The following is a 10,631-nucleotide window of genomic DNA, read 5'->3' as shown; positions in this document are numbered from 1 at the left end:
GACGGCCGACGAGACGAGACGAGACGAGACGAGACGAGACGAGACGAGAGGCTCGTGCCGCGGCTTCGAAGCGCATCCACGCGAGTCCGCGATTATTACGTGGAAGCGCGAATTGCCTTTAATTATGCATGGCAACGAGTGCACGATTAACGGGCGAGATACGACACGCGCAGGGCCGATTCGTTCTTTTCCTCGGTAGGGGAATTCTTTGTTCGGGCTGCGTTTCAAGGGAAATCGACGAGCCGGTCTGAAACGGGTAACCGTTAAATCAATTTTAAGAACAGGTTTCAATCCGCCGAGCGGGCTTCCCTATCGATCGCTAGGATCTCTCGAGACGGTGGCGCAAATCGAGGCAACGTAATTTTTGCGGGACCAAGTGTGACATAACCGGTCGTCGTCGGTCTGTCCACTTAACGAGATTGCACCTCTGTTGCCACTAGTGCCACTAGTAGTAACAGTTGTTGTTATTATTATTACTATTATTATTATTATTATCGTTATTATTATTATCATCATTATCATCATCGTCGTCGTCGTCGCCGTCATCTCCATGTTTGACTCGCCACGATTCGGATCGGTCGGATGGGTTTCGCTGGCTGGTCGCGTCGGTGCGTGACACGCGCGAATAACGAGCTTCGAGCTGAGAAAGGGGGTGAAACGGTCGTCGAGCGCGGAGATGGACGCGGATCAGGAAGGGTGGAGAGAAGTGAGAAGCGAAAGAAAAAGAGAAAAAAAAGAAAGATAGGAGGAGAAAGAAAATATAAAAGGGGGAGCCGGAAAAGAAATAGAAAGTAAGGTGTGCGTACGCGATGGTGGTGACAGGAGAAGAGAAAGGTCGCGCGGTGGGGATAGGGAAGACGGGGAAGAGTCGGGTGGCGCAGGCGCCGACTACCCCCGGAGAGAGCTCGGAAAGGGAAGAAGACATGCGCGCTCCTCGGTGGCCACCTCCGGTTCCCCTCGTCTCTCGTCTCGTTCCTCTCCTTCGAGGCTCCGCAACCCTTCTGGTTCACACCTACCGAAATTATCGTTATAGGCGTATCGGTGACGTCTGCGTCGAGCAACGCGCGCCGGATCCAGCTTTCCTCCTCCTTTCGGCCCAATGAGTTGTTGCCATTCGCGCGACCTTCATATTATTTACGCTTCGATGATAATAATAATAATAATAATAATAATAATTAACAATAACGATAACGATAACGATAAGGATAAAAGTAATAATAGTAATAAGAATAATAATAATAATAATAATCGTAATAATGATTAAGGTGGTAGTGGCTCGCCGGCAGCGGCGAACGACTGGAAAGCGCAGCTACGCAAAGTGGAAGCGCGTCCAGTTAATTTACGACACGGTGCCGCGTAATTGGCTAGGATCTCGAGAGTTTTCGCGAGCTCGGCTCGTTGACATTCCACGGGCGCATTAGCGAGGCGTGAACAGATCCTGACAGCGGCGCATTGATTTAATAGCCGATGCCCACACTAGGATCGTCGCGCGAGTCTCCCGTTTGCGTCCGCGAACGGACGTAGGGATACGTAAGTACTTACTTACGCCTGTACAAACCTCGCGTACCTATACGCGGTTCGTACGCGTATGCGAGCGGGAGCGCGACCGCGAGAAGGAACGACGTTGGACGATACGCGGCACGCGTGTGCGGAGGAAACAATTGAATCTCATCCTTCTCCCACTCTCTCTCTCTCTCTCACTCTCTCTCTCTCTCTCTCTTCGTCTCTCTTTTCGTTCGTCTCTTCCTCTTCGGGCAGCCAGCGAAGCTTAATAAGCACAGCTACCTACATTCCATTTCCGGTGCGCTGACGTCACTTGACAATCCGGCTACGGAGAGCTCGTCGAGCCACGTACGAGCCTCGTCCATCCTTTAGGTACACGCATATATATATATGTATATATGTATATACCCACACCTCTCGCGATTTCCTCTCGCGGCCTCCGATCGACGCCCAACGATCGAGGACAAGTCGAGGATTCGCCAATTTCCAAACCGACTCGCGACCATTCTTTCCACGATGCGTGGCCGATATTGCGTAGCGAGTAGTCGCGAGGTGGAGGAGAGGAGCGACGTCGTCGAGAAGCAACGCAAGCAAGCTAGCTAGCAGGCAGGCGGGCAGGCAGGCAGGCAGGCAGGTAGGCCTTGAACGGAGCTCCGGACCCACGCGTACGACGCGGCGCGGCGCGGCGCGGCACGGCGCGGCACGGCTCGGCTCGGCTCTCTAGGAGGCGCGTTGCCTCGTGTAGGATAGGAGAGGCATTCTCGGTTTTGCTCGCCGCTGCCGGGCAAAAGACAGATAAATAACTCAGGTATGGCATTGGCTAAGTAAACGAGCCTACGCGCGCATTCGTGAAACGTACACCTGTACGAGTCTCGTTCGGTCAACGCGTACGGTTGTATAAACGCGATCTTTCTCTCTCTCTCTCTCTCGCAAACAACCGCGTAGGCGTCACTCGCGAGAGTGTCTCTCGGTGCGATCGTACGGACGACGTTTGGCCGTTTTTCCTACGCGGGTACGAGGCGCGGTGTGTGCGTGCGAGCTGCCGTTACGAGGCTCGTTTTAGGTAGTCCCGAGCGGTGCGCGTGCGATCGCCGGTTTCGGAGCCTCGCCCGTCGCGCGACGCGCTTGGAAAATTCGCTGGTGGACGGGTTAAAACGGTGGCGCGCGTAAACGCGAAATACCGGCGAACAGCGACGGATGCTCGGCTAGCCGCACGCCTCCTTACTCACTTATAAAGTTAATTGAGGGCAAACGTCCACCACCGATCTACTGACTAACCCGAAAACATATCCGAGCGGGTCGGTACGGCCCCGGCGTAATTGGTAGCGCGCGGCCGCTGACACGCCGCTGACACGCCGGCGACGCGATTCCTGAAAATTGATCACCGTACGCGTACAAGGTTCAGGTGCACCGAGAGACGCGCGAGCACTCGCGGAACAGCTCGGGAGGGTAATCGAATCGGGAGATTTCGATGGGATCGGTACGAGAGGATAATTGTAAGCGGGCGGGTTGAAAGGACGCGGAGGCTAGGCTCTAGGGTACGCGCGCGAGGGTCGTCGCTAGGCTGCTGCCAGGGGGGCGCGTGTCCGTTCCGGCGTGGTACGCGTGTCTCGTGCCGCGGGCACATTCCGCATGCCCGCGGGAGCCCGATAAAACGTATGCAGATTAAAACATTTTATTTGAATGATAATATAACACTTGTTGATGCAAGCGCGTTGGCCTAGGTTAGCATAATAAACATTATGTAGATCCGCGCGGCCACCACAACCTATCCGCGTTCCGTTCCGTTCCGTCTCGTTCCGTTCCGTCTGCATGCTGCGTCCCGCTGCTAGGCCGTCACACGAACGCTCGTTAACTCTCTTCCGTAGGGATGTGTGCGTTTGTTTCTCCGCGTGGCCCCTTCTTCTTCTTCTTCTTCTTCTTCTTCTTCTTCTGCTTCTCGTCCGCACCCCTCCTAGCCGCATCCACGAGACGTTCGTTCGTTCGTTCATTCATTAAAACCGAGAGACCGCGTGTGCATTCTCAATTTTATCGATGTCTACGATCGATCTTTTCGCGCTTCCTTCCTACCTTCTTCCTTTTGTTTCTCTCTCTCTCTCTCTCTCTGCTCGAAAAGGCTGCGGTCTGCGAGGCACGGATGAACCACCACGCGGTCGATCGGTCCGTAGGTGTTCGATAGGAGTGCCGAGGGAGGGAAAATGTCAAGGAGAAGGTGACGATGCGTCGTCCCACGAGCAGCGAGGATAGAATCGAAAGTGGCCGCGCGAATTCCGGAAGACGACGGAACGGATCGAAAGAACGGCGCGAACTTTCGCAGCCGGACTGTAACGAACGGTGGTGGTGCCCGGCAAGTGGCCGCGATAATAGGACCCATACGACACGCACGTACGCGCACACGCTCGGCCAAGTTAAGTGGCCGGCACTCGCTGAAAATAATGTTCAATTCCGACGTAACTGCACCTACGACCCTGACTCTTCTCGTTTTACCTTGAGCGCTCGCGTCCGGCGACGATCCCGCGAGAGGCGACGCGAGGCGACGCGACTCGACGCGAGATCGATCGCGGTACCCGAAACCACCTACACCCGAAATAATAACGACCGCGTCGCGTCCCTGACCCACGAAGGGCAGGTGCCCTCCTCGCCGCAATCGGATGTAAATGCGATGCAAATTTCGAGGGGCGCTATCGGACACCACCGAATCTACCGGGTGCCGTTATAAACTAGAACGCGCGACTCCGAAGGGATTGCGGACGTACGAATTCCAACCACGGGCCCGGTGACAAATTTAACGACCGACGAAATATTTACCCGCCGGGGAAACTCCACCTCGACGCTCCGCGCACGCCCGTTTACGTATTCGGAGGACGTTGTTCCTATCGATGTCGCATCCCCTCTTTAATTGCCCGAACGAGTTTCGCCCCTCGTACACTTCTCTCTCTCTCTCTCTCTCCCTCTCTCTCTTTATCTTTGACGATACGCGGACAGTCGCAAACGAGGAGAAGACGATCAGGGGAGGAAGGAATCCGGCGATGGTCAAAGTCGACGTCCGATGATGGAGTGGATGTTAGGGCGCCAGGTTTTCACCCGCCTTTTCACCACTGGTCCTATTATCCTCCGAGATCGAAGCTGGTTTTTGTTCGAACGTGTTTCGCCGCTCGCGACGGTTCGCTCGCGCAGCTGTTGTTCGTTCTCGGCTTCTAACGCGTCTTCTAAATAGAGGCGCGCGCGCGCGCGCGCGCGAGGAGGAGATTTCGTTGTCGCGTCGGATCGAAAGACCGGTGGCGCGACATGTGTCCAATGACGCGTTCCTTTCCCCGTTTTACGGAACGGGCATAAATTCCCCGGGAGCACCGTAGTATCCGTGGGGCACGATTTCAATCTCGGCCCTTTTCATAAAAGAGCTCGCGCGCGGCCGTAAGCGTGCAATAATTCTCCCCATTCTACGCGGTGTTCATTAATTACGGATGGTACGCGCAACAGGGAAAAGAGAAAGAGGAATTATGGATTCAGCTTTATCCGTGCATCGGCCCGGGGTTCGTGCTCTCCAAAGCGAAGAATATACCTGGTCCGCGGTATTTTTTTCGCGGCGCCACGCCGCGCCACGCCGCGCGACACCGCGCGCGATAAGCCTCGGCGACCGCATCGCGGGATTATTTATCGTTCGTAAAATTCGTCCGGCCAGCTCGCGTGGGAGTATCCGGCATCTGCGAACGTTCGATCGAGGCGCGCGAAGAAGAGGGTACGCAACGTACCGACGGCTGCTGCCGCCCGAGGATTTGCCGCTCGCGGTGCGAAACGGGAGCGAGGCCGTGCGCGCACACAGTGGGATACCGGACTGTGCGTCGACCCGACACACAGCAGCCCCGGACGGAAACGCGATGGAAAACGGGGAACGCGGAGGAAAAAAAAGAAAAAAAAAAGGTTAACGCCGCACGAGAGAAACAGTTTCTAATCCGTGGAAGTTAAGACGGGGCGAGAATGGGACGAGCGAAGCGTGATAAGGGGGCGCTTACAGGATTACGCGACGCGCAGCGGGCAGGTAAACGCGTTTCCACCGGCAGATTTTCGTTCGATCGGCGCCGGAAGCGGCACGAAAGCTGGACGGAAGCGAGGAAAGGAACGCGCGCGTAAAGCCGGCTATCAATTCCGATCGATCAATGGGGGACTGCTTCGAACGCGGACGATTAGTAGGCGAACAGCGTTTCAGAGCGTAATAGCGGCAATTATCGTGTTAGTAGCTATATTCCGAAGGCATCCGTCGCTTCGTACCTTTCGTCGTGTAATTACGTCTCGTTAAGACCTCGGGAATGTAATCCGGCTGGTGGACGAAAGTGGAAAACCGGCGGCGTGGCGCGCGAGCCAGTCCAACGCGTCGATTCCTCTCCTTTCTTCTGTTCGTGGTCTCCCGCGCCTCTCCTCCTATCCTCCTCCTATCTCGCGTCCCGTTTTCTACGAAACGCGAGAGACGTTTTCGGGCGAAATCGTGCGAGCGCGCGCGCGCGCGCGCGCGGGGCACCACGGACCAGCCAGCCAGCCTCGGGACGAGCAGAATGCCGAAGGTGAGCCTCCGAGGGATACGCGTAATCCTTCGAGCGCGTTCGTTGGGCACGATCCTTTTCGGTACGTGCCGCCGCTGCGCTGTTCCGTGTAACGCGCCTCCAACCCTTGGCGAGGTTTATCCCGTTCTCCCCTTCTCTCTGCTCTGGGAAAGTTTCCGGTCCGCGCGCGTTGGTTTCGCGTCGTCGCTCAAAGTTCGAACGTCGCGCGACGTCCGCGTCCAAGGATCGTCGGGGTCACCGGGTGAAAACCGAGCGTTCCTAACCGGTATTTCGCTTACGCGGCGACGAAACGATAGGGGAGACGAGGAAGCGGCGAGCGCAGGGGAAAAGCGGAAAAGAGAGAGGGCAGGTGTCCTTAGGTGATTCGCGCGACGATTCGTCATAGGCGTGAGCTAACAACGCTGACTGCGACCGCGACGGCGACGTTCCATCCGAGTCGCGTCATCGACGCTCGACTTTTTCCTCGACGTAGTTCGGTTTCGCGTCCGGGGAGAAAGAGGCGAGCGAGGAGACCAGGTAGCGGAGCGAATAGTAGGCAGCTCGGACCGAGCAGCGGGTGCTCCGGATCCGACTGGACCGGTTTTGCCTCAATTCCCTAGGTGTCTTCTCTAGCCTTCGGGACTCGCGGGAGAGGGCCGCTCGCAGAATTCTCCGACTGGTCTCTCGCTCTTTTACACCAGCTGGGCACGTTTCGTTGCGATCGTTTATCGTATCCGCGGTCGGAGAAGCTCTCGTTGACCGGCTCTACCCCGCGATTGACTGTCGATACCGCGGGACGCCAGCCTCGCGACACCGATAGCAGAGAAACCAGCCGCGCGACTCACGGATTCCGCGCGATCGAAGATATCGCCACCGCTCGCTTCCACCGGAACTTTAATTACACCCGGCATCCGAGCAATTTGTCTTATTATCGATTCGAGATTCGAGATTCGCCGTTCCCTCTCTCAGCTCCGGTTCCGCACCCTTGTTTCGGGATCGGTTCAAAGTTCCACTTTCCGGAGGCTGCTATTATGTTTCCCTTCGGCCTCGGCCTCGTTCAGGCCGGCATCGGAATCCAGTTTTCGAATCGAGTTCGTCCTCCTGAAACGGTCCAGGATGACCGTTGCTCGCGGAGGAACGACGGTAACCGTCAGCTTGCGCGTCGCTTGCGACGAAAAAGGGTTGCCTCGAGGAGGGTTCGTCCTCCGTTTGGTGCGTGCACGTGTCGTTCGGTTCGAGCTCGCTCGTCGATTAATGTCGAGCAACCTGGCAACGAGGAGTCGCGAGGCATTCTTTTCTCTCGTTTTTCTCCTCTTTTCTTTTTATCGCCTCGCGGCGCGGCAGAACCCGCGGGCGCGGTTTCTTTATTTACGACGACGAGCTCTTCGTCGCAGCGATTTGAATTAATTACGCCGCGTTTCCCTCCGTCGTACGCCGCCAAGATTAATAGCCGCCGAGGCTCGTTACGGAAAGCGAGAGAAAACTTTTCCGAGTGGCGAGAGAGAAAAAACAAAAAGAAGCCAAGGTGTAGTCATCATTTTAGTTGGCAGTTTTCGGCCGCCCGCCGACGTCCTAACGATTCCAATTGCGGCTATCAGCTAATCGCGCGTACCAAAGGTAACGTGTAATCGATCGGATTACGTTAATTGCACCGTCGGTAAGGTGGGCGGTAGCAGGACGGTTCGGGCCGGGCTATTTCACGGAGAACTGCTAATCACGAGAACGACTCGAACCGGAGTACTTTTTCCATAAATTTGCACGGAAGGAGTGGCGAGCGCGCGCGCTCTATACACCTTCTATACCTGTTACCGTTCGATTGCTCAATTCGAGTGATTAATCACGGCAACAGCCGTCATTAGCGGTGCGTTAAACGTCTATCGAGCGACGATATCTCGAGAGAAAAATAGTATCGCTGCGCGCGACCCTGAGATCCTCTCGGATGTTGGCGAATAAATTATCGTCGTCGTCGTCGTCGTCGTCGTTATAGTCGTCGTCGTCGTAGTCGTCGTCGTCGTAGTCGAGTATCCTGCGCGGCTCGCCGCGAATTCCATCGTTGGCCAGGGTGCCCAACGATGTAACGAGCGAACACGGATAATGATATTAATCAAGGCGGCGCGTTCGGCTTCCTTAAAATTGCCGGCAGGCTCAATTTCTCACTTAAAATCTAATTAGAGCTCGCTGCGGAGCGGCCGCGCCACGCCGTGGGCCTGCCCGTTCGGTTCTCGGTTCGGTTCTCCGTTCGAAGCCGAGGGTGACCGTTCGAGAAAAGGGGTGTGGGCCGTACGAAACGGGACCGACGACTCATCGATCCGAACCTAAGACCCTACTTTACCAAATTGCAGTTTCCTGCCCACGGATCGTCGATCGTCGCTCGTCCCGCGGATCCCCTCTCGATCGAAGAGCCAACAACGCTGCCGTCTTCGGGGTCCGCTTCCACAAAGCACGGAATCATCGTCGTCCGACGATCCGGATACGCGTCGACCGCCCTCGTCGTCCATGGATTCGAGGTAAGAACTCCTTTCGTTTCGAATCTACCCTCTGCAACGCTACCAGCAGCTCTCTACGTGTACACCGATCGGACGCTCGGTTCTCGCGGAGCGTTCGATCGATAGCCGCGAGCTCGTGGATCAACTGGTTGCGATTCGTTGATAATTATTATCCGGCGCGAGTCGGCTAGAACGTGCCCGTGTACACTGGGTCCGGGACAGGGATAGGGGACAGGGGCGAGGACGGGGGGTGGGGACGCGGAGAGGACAGGGAGGCTGCAAAAAAGACGGCCGATCGTTAGCAAGGTACAAATTTCGCCATTTGCCGCAATAAACCTTCGAACCCGCTTGTAACTTCTTCTTATGGGAGGCATGAGTAATCGCCTTGTTAGCCCTTATGGCCTATAGCGCTCATACGCTCGCTCCCTTGTCCATGGGAGGGACGCAACACAGCACCACCGGCCGGTACCAGCGCCAGCGCTAGCTACGGCAACGGCAACGGCAACAGCAACAACAACAGCAACGACGACTACGACGACTACGACGACGACGACGACGACGACAACAACGGCAATGGCAACAACGGTCGCGACATGCACGCACAGCGATCGTAAGAAAAAGATGCGAAGGAGGAATAAAGAAAAAGAGAGAAAAAAGGAAAAGAAAGGGAAGAAGAGGAGAGGAAACGATAGGGGTATGAAACGCGAAACACACGCGATATATATACCCCATCGACACCGGATGGTCGGTGTAACGAGCGAGGCAAAGGACTCGCCGATCGTTGGGCGAAGGGGATATCGAGAAGGAGCGAGGGAGAGGGGCGAGCGAGTCCGAGGCATTTGCGTTGTAACCGAGAAACGAGCAAAAAATGAACGCCCGTCAACCACGCGGAGAACCAGAGAAGGAAAGGAGACGAGGACCCGGGGCCGATGTCGGGGGTGGACGCTCTTTTGTATTCTCGCCTTTCTTTCCTCCAGCTCGGGATGCCGCGCGAAATTCAATTATCTCGCGAGCTACCACTTAATTAGCATGGCATCGCATCGCATCGCATCGCATCGCATCGATCCGTAGAGGTATCTTCTCCACGCTACTCTTCTCGCATACCCGTGGTACGTAGTACGTATGTAGGTGTAGAGAGCGGAGCGCAAGTATGCAGGGGGTAAGAGGTGAACGCGTTACGACGAAGCTACCGGGTACCGGGAGATAACTTTTCCGATTTGTGGAATTTCTTTCCTGCGGGATGTCCCTCGCGGGATCTCCGACGGGGCGCGTGGGTATCCGTGGCTCGGAGTCGCGTGGCCCCATATCTCGAGAAGAAGCCAGAGGGGGTCCGGCGAAGGACAGCGAATGGGGACTAACACTGTTTTATCGTGTAGCCAATTAATAACGTTTCCCTGGCCTCCTCGCCCGTCCCCCACCCCCGCCCCCCATCCCCATCTCTTTAGCCGTTCGCTTTCGCCGGGAAGAAGAGATCTCCGGTTAAAGATACCCGGGTACCGGGGACCGTGTTCGGGACCCCCGGAAGGCGATTCCAGTATCGTAGTTGCCCGACCCGGAACCCGTTTGCTCGCTAGCTCGCTCGTTCCGGAGCGACCGATCACGCGACGCGACGCGACGCGACCTCGGTTTTTCCGCGGTCAACCGAATTCGACATTAAGACGGTTTTGCTTGTGATGTTGCAGCTTACAGATTTTGTCTCGTATCGTCCTGCTGCGAGCGATCGTTCCAGAGTCCTGTCGCAGCCAGGCATCGTGTCAGTGTGTGGAAATTGCATAATTACATAGAATTACGGTATAAGTTGTGTTAAATCAATGTTAATCGCTGTAGCGAAGTGGGGTATTACAATAAATACATTATTTTATGTAAATTCTCTTTTGTTCGTTCACTTGAACCTTGAACGCGGGTGCTCGTTAGAAATTTCCAGCACGCCCTCGCGCCCCTCCTTCTGTCGCGATTACGATGTACCCTCGTAATCGGCGCGAAACCGTCCTCCGCGAAGCTTGTACGACGCGACGCGACGCGACGCGACGCGACGCGGAACTTTTCCCTTCGCAAAGAGAAGAAGAAGAACAAGAACAAGGAGAAGAAGAAGAGCTCGGGGTGT

At 55.8% G+C, this 10,631-nt stretch overlaps 1 long non-coding RNA gene across 1 annotated transcript in view; it reads left to right on the top strand.

Moving 5' to 3' along the window:
• LOC143424846 (uncharacterized) overlaps positions 1 to 10,394 on the top strand; it is a 14,065-nt gene extending 3,671 nt beyond the window's left edge. Inside the window, exons 2-3 of the long non-coding RNA XR_013101981.1 lie at positions 8,384 to 8,548; positions 10,210 to 10,394. This is a non-coding gene — a long non-coding RNA (uncharacterized LOC143424846). The remainder of the gene's footprint in view (positions 1 to 8,383; positions 8,549 to 10,209) is intronic.
• Positions 10,395 to 10,631: the final 237 nt, after the last annotated feature.

This window comes from Xylocopa sonorina, chromosome 6, assembly GCF_050948175.1.
Source record: "Xylocopa sonorina isolate GNS202 chromosome 6, iyXylSono1_principal, whole genome shotgun sequence".
NCBI classification, from domain to species: domain Eukaryota; kingdom Metazoa; phylum Arthropoda; class Insecta; order Hymenoptera; family Apidae; genus Xylocopa; species Xylocopa sonorina.
The sequence above is the reverse complement of the archived record's forward strand: the minus strand, read 5'-3'. Positions and strand labels throughout refer to the sequence as shown.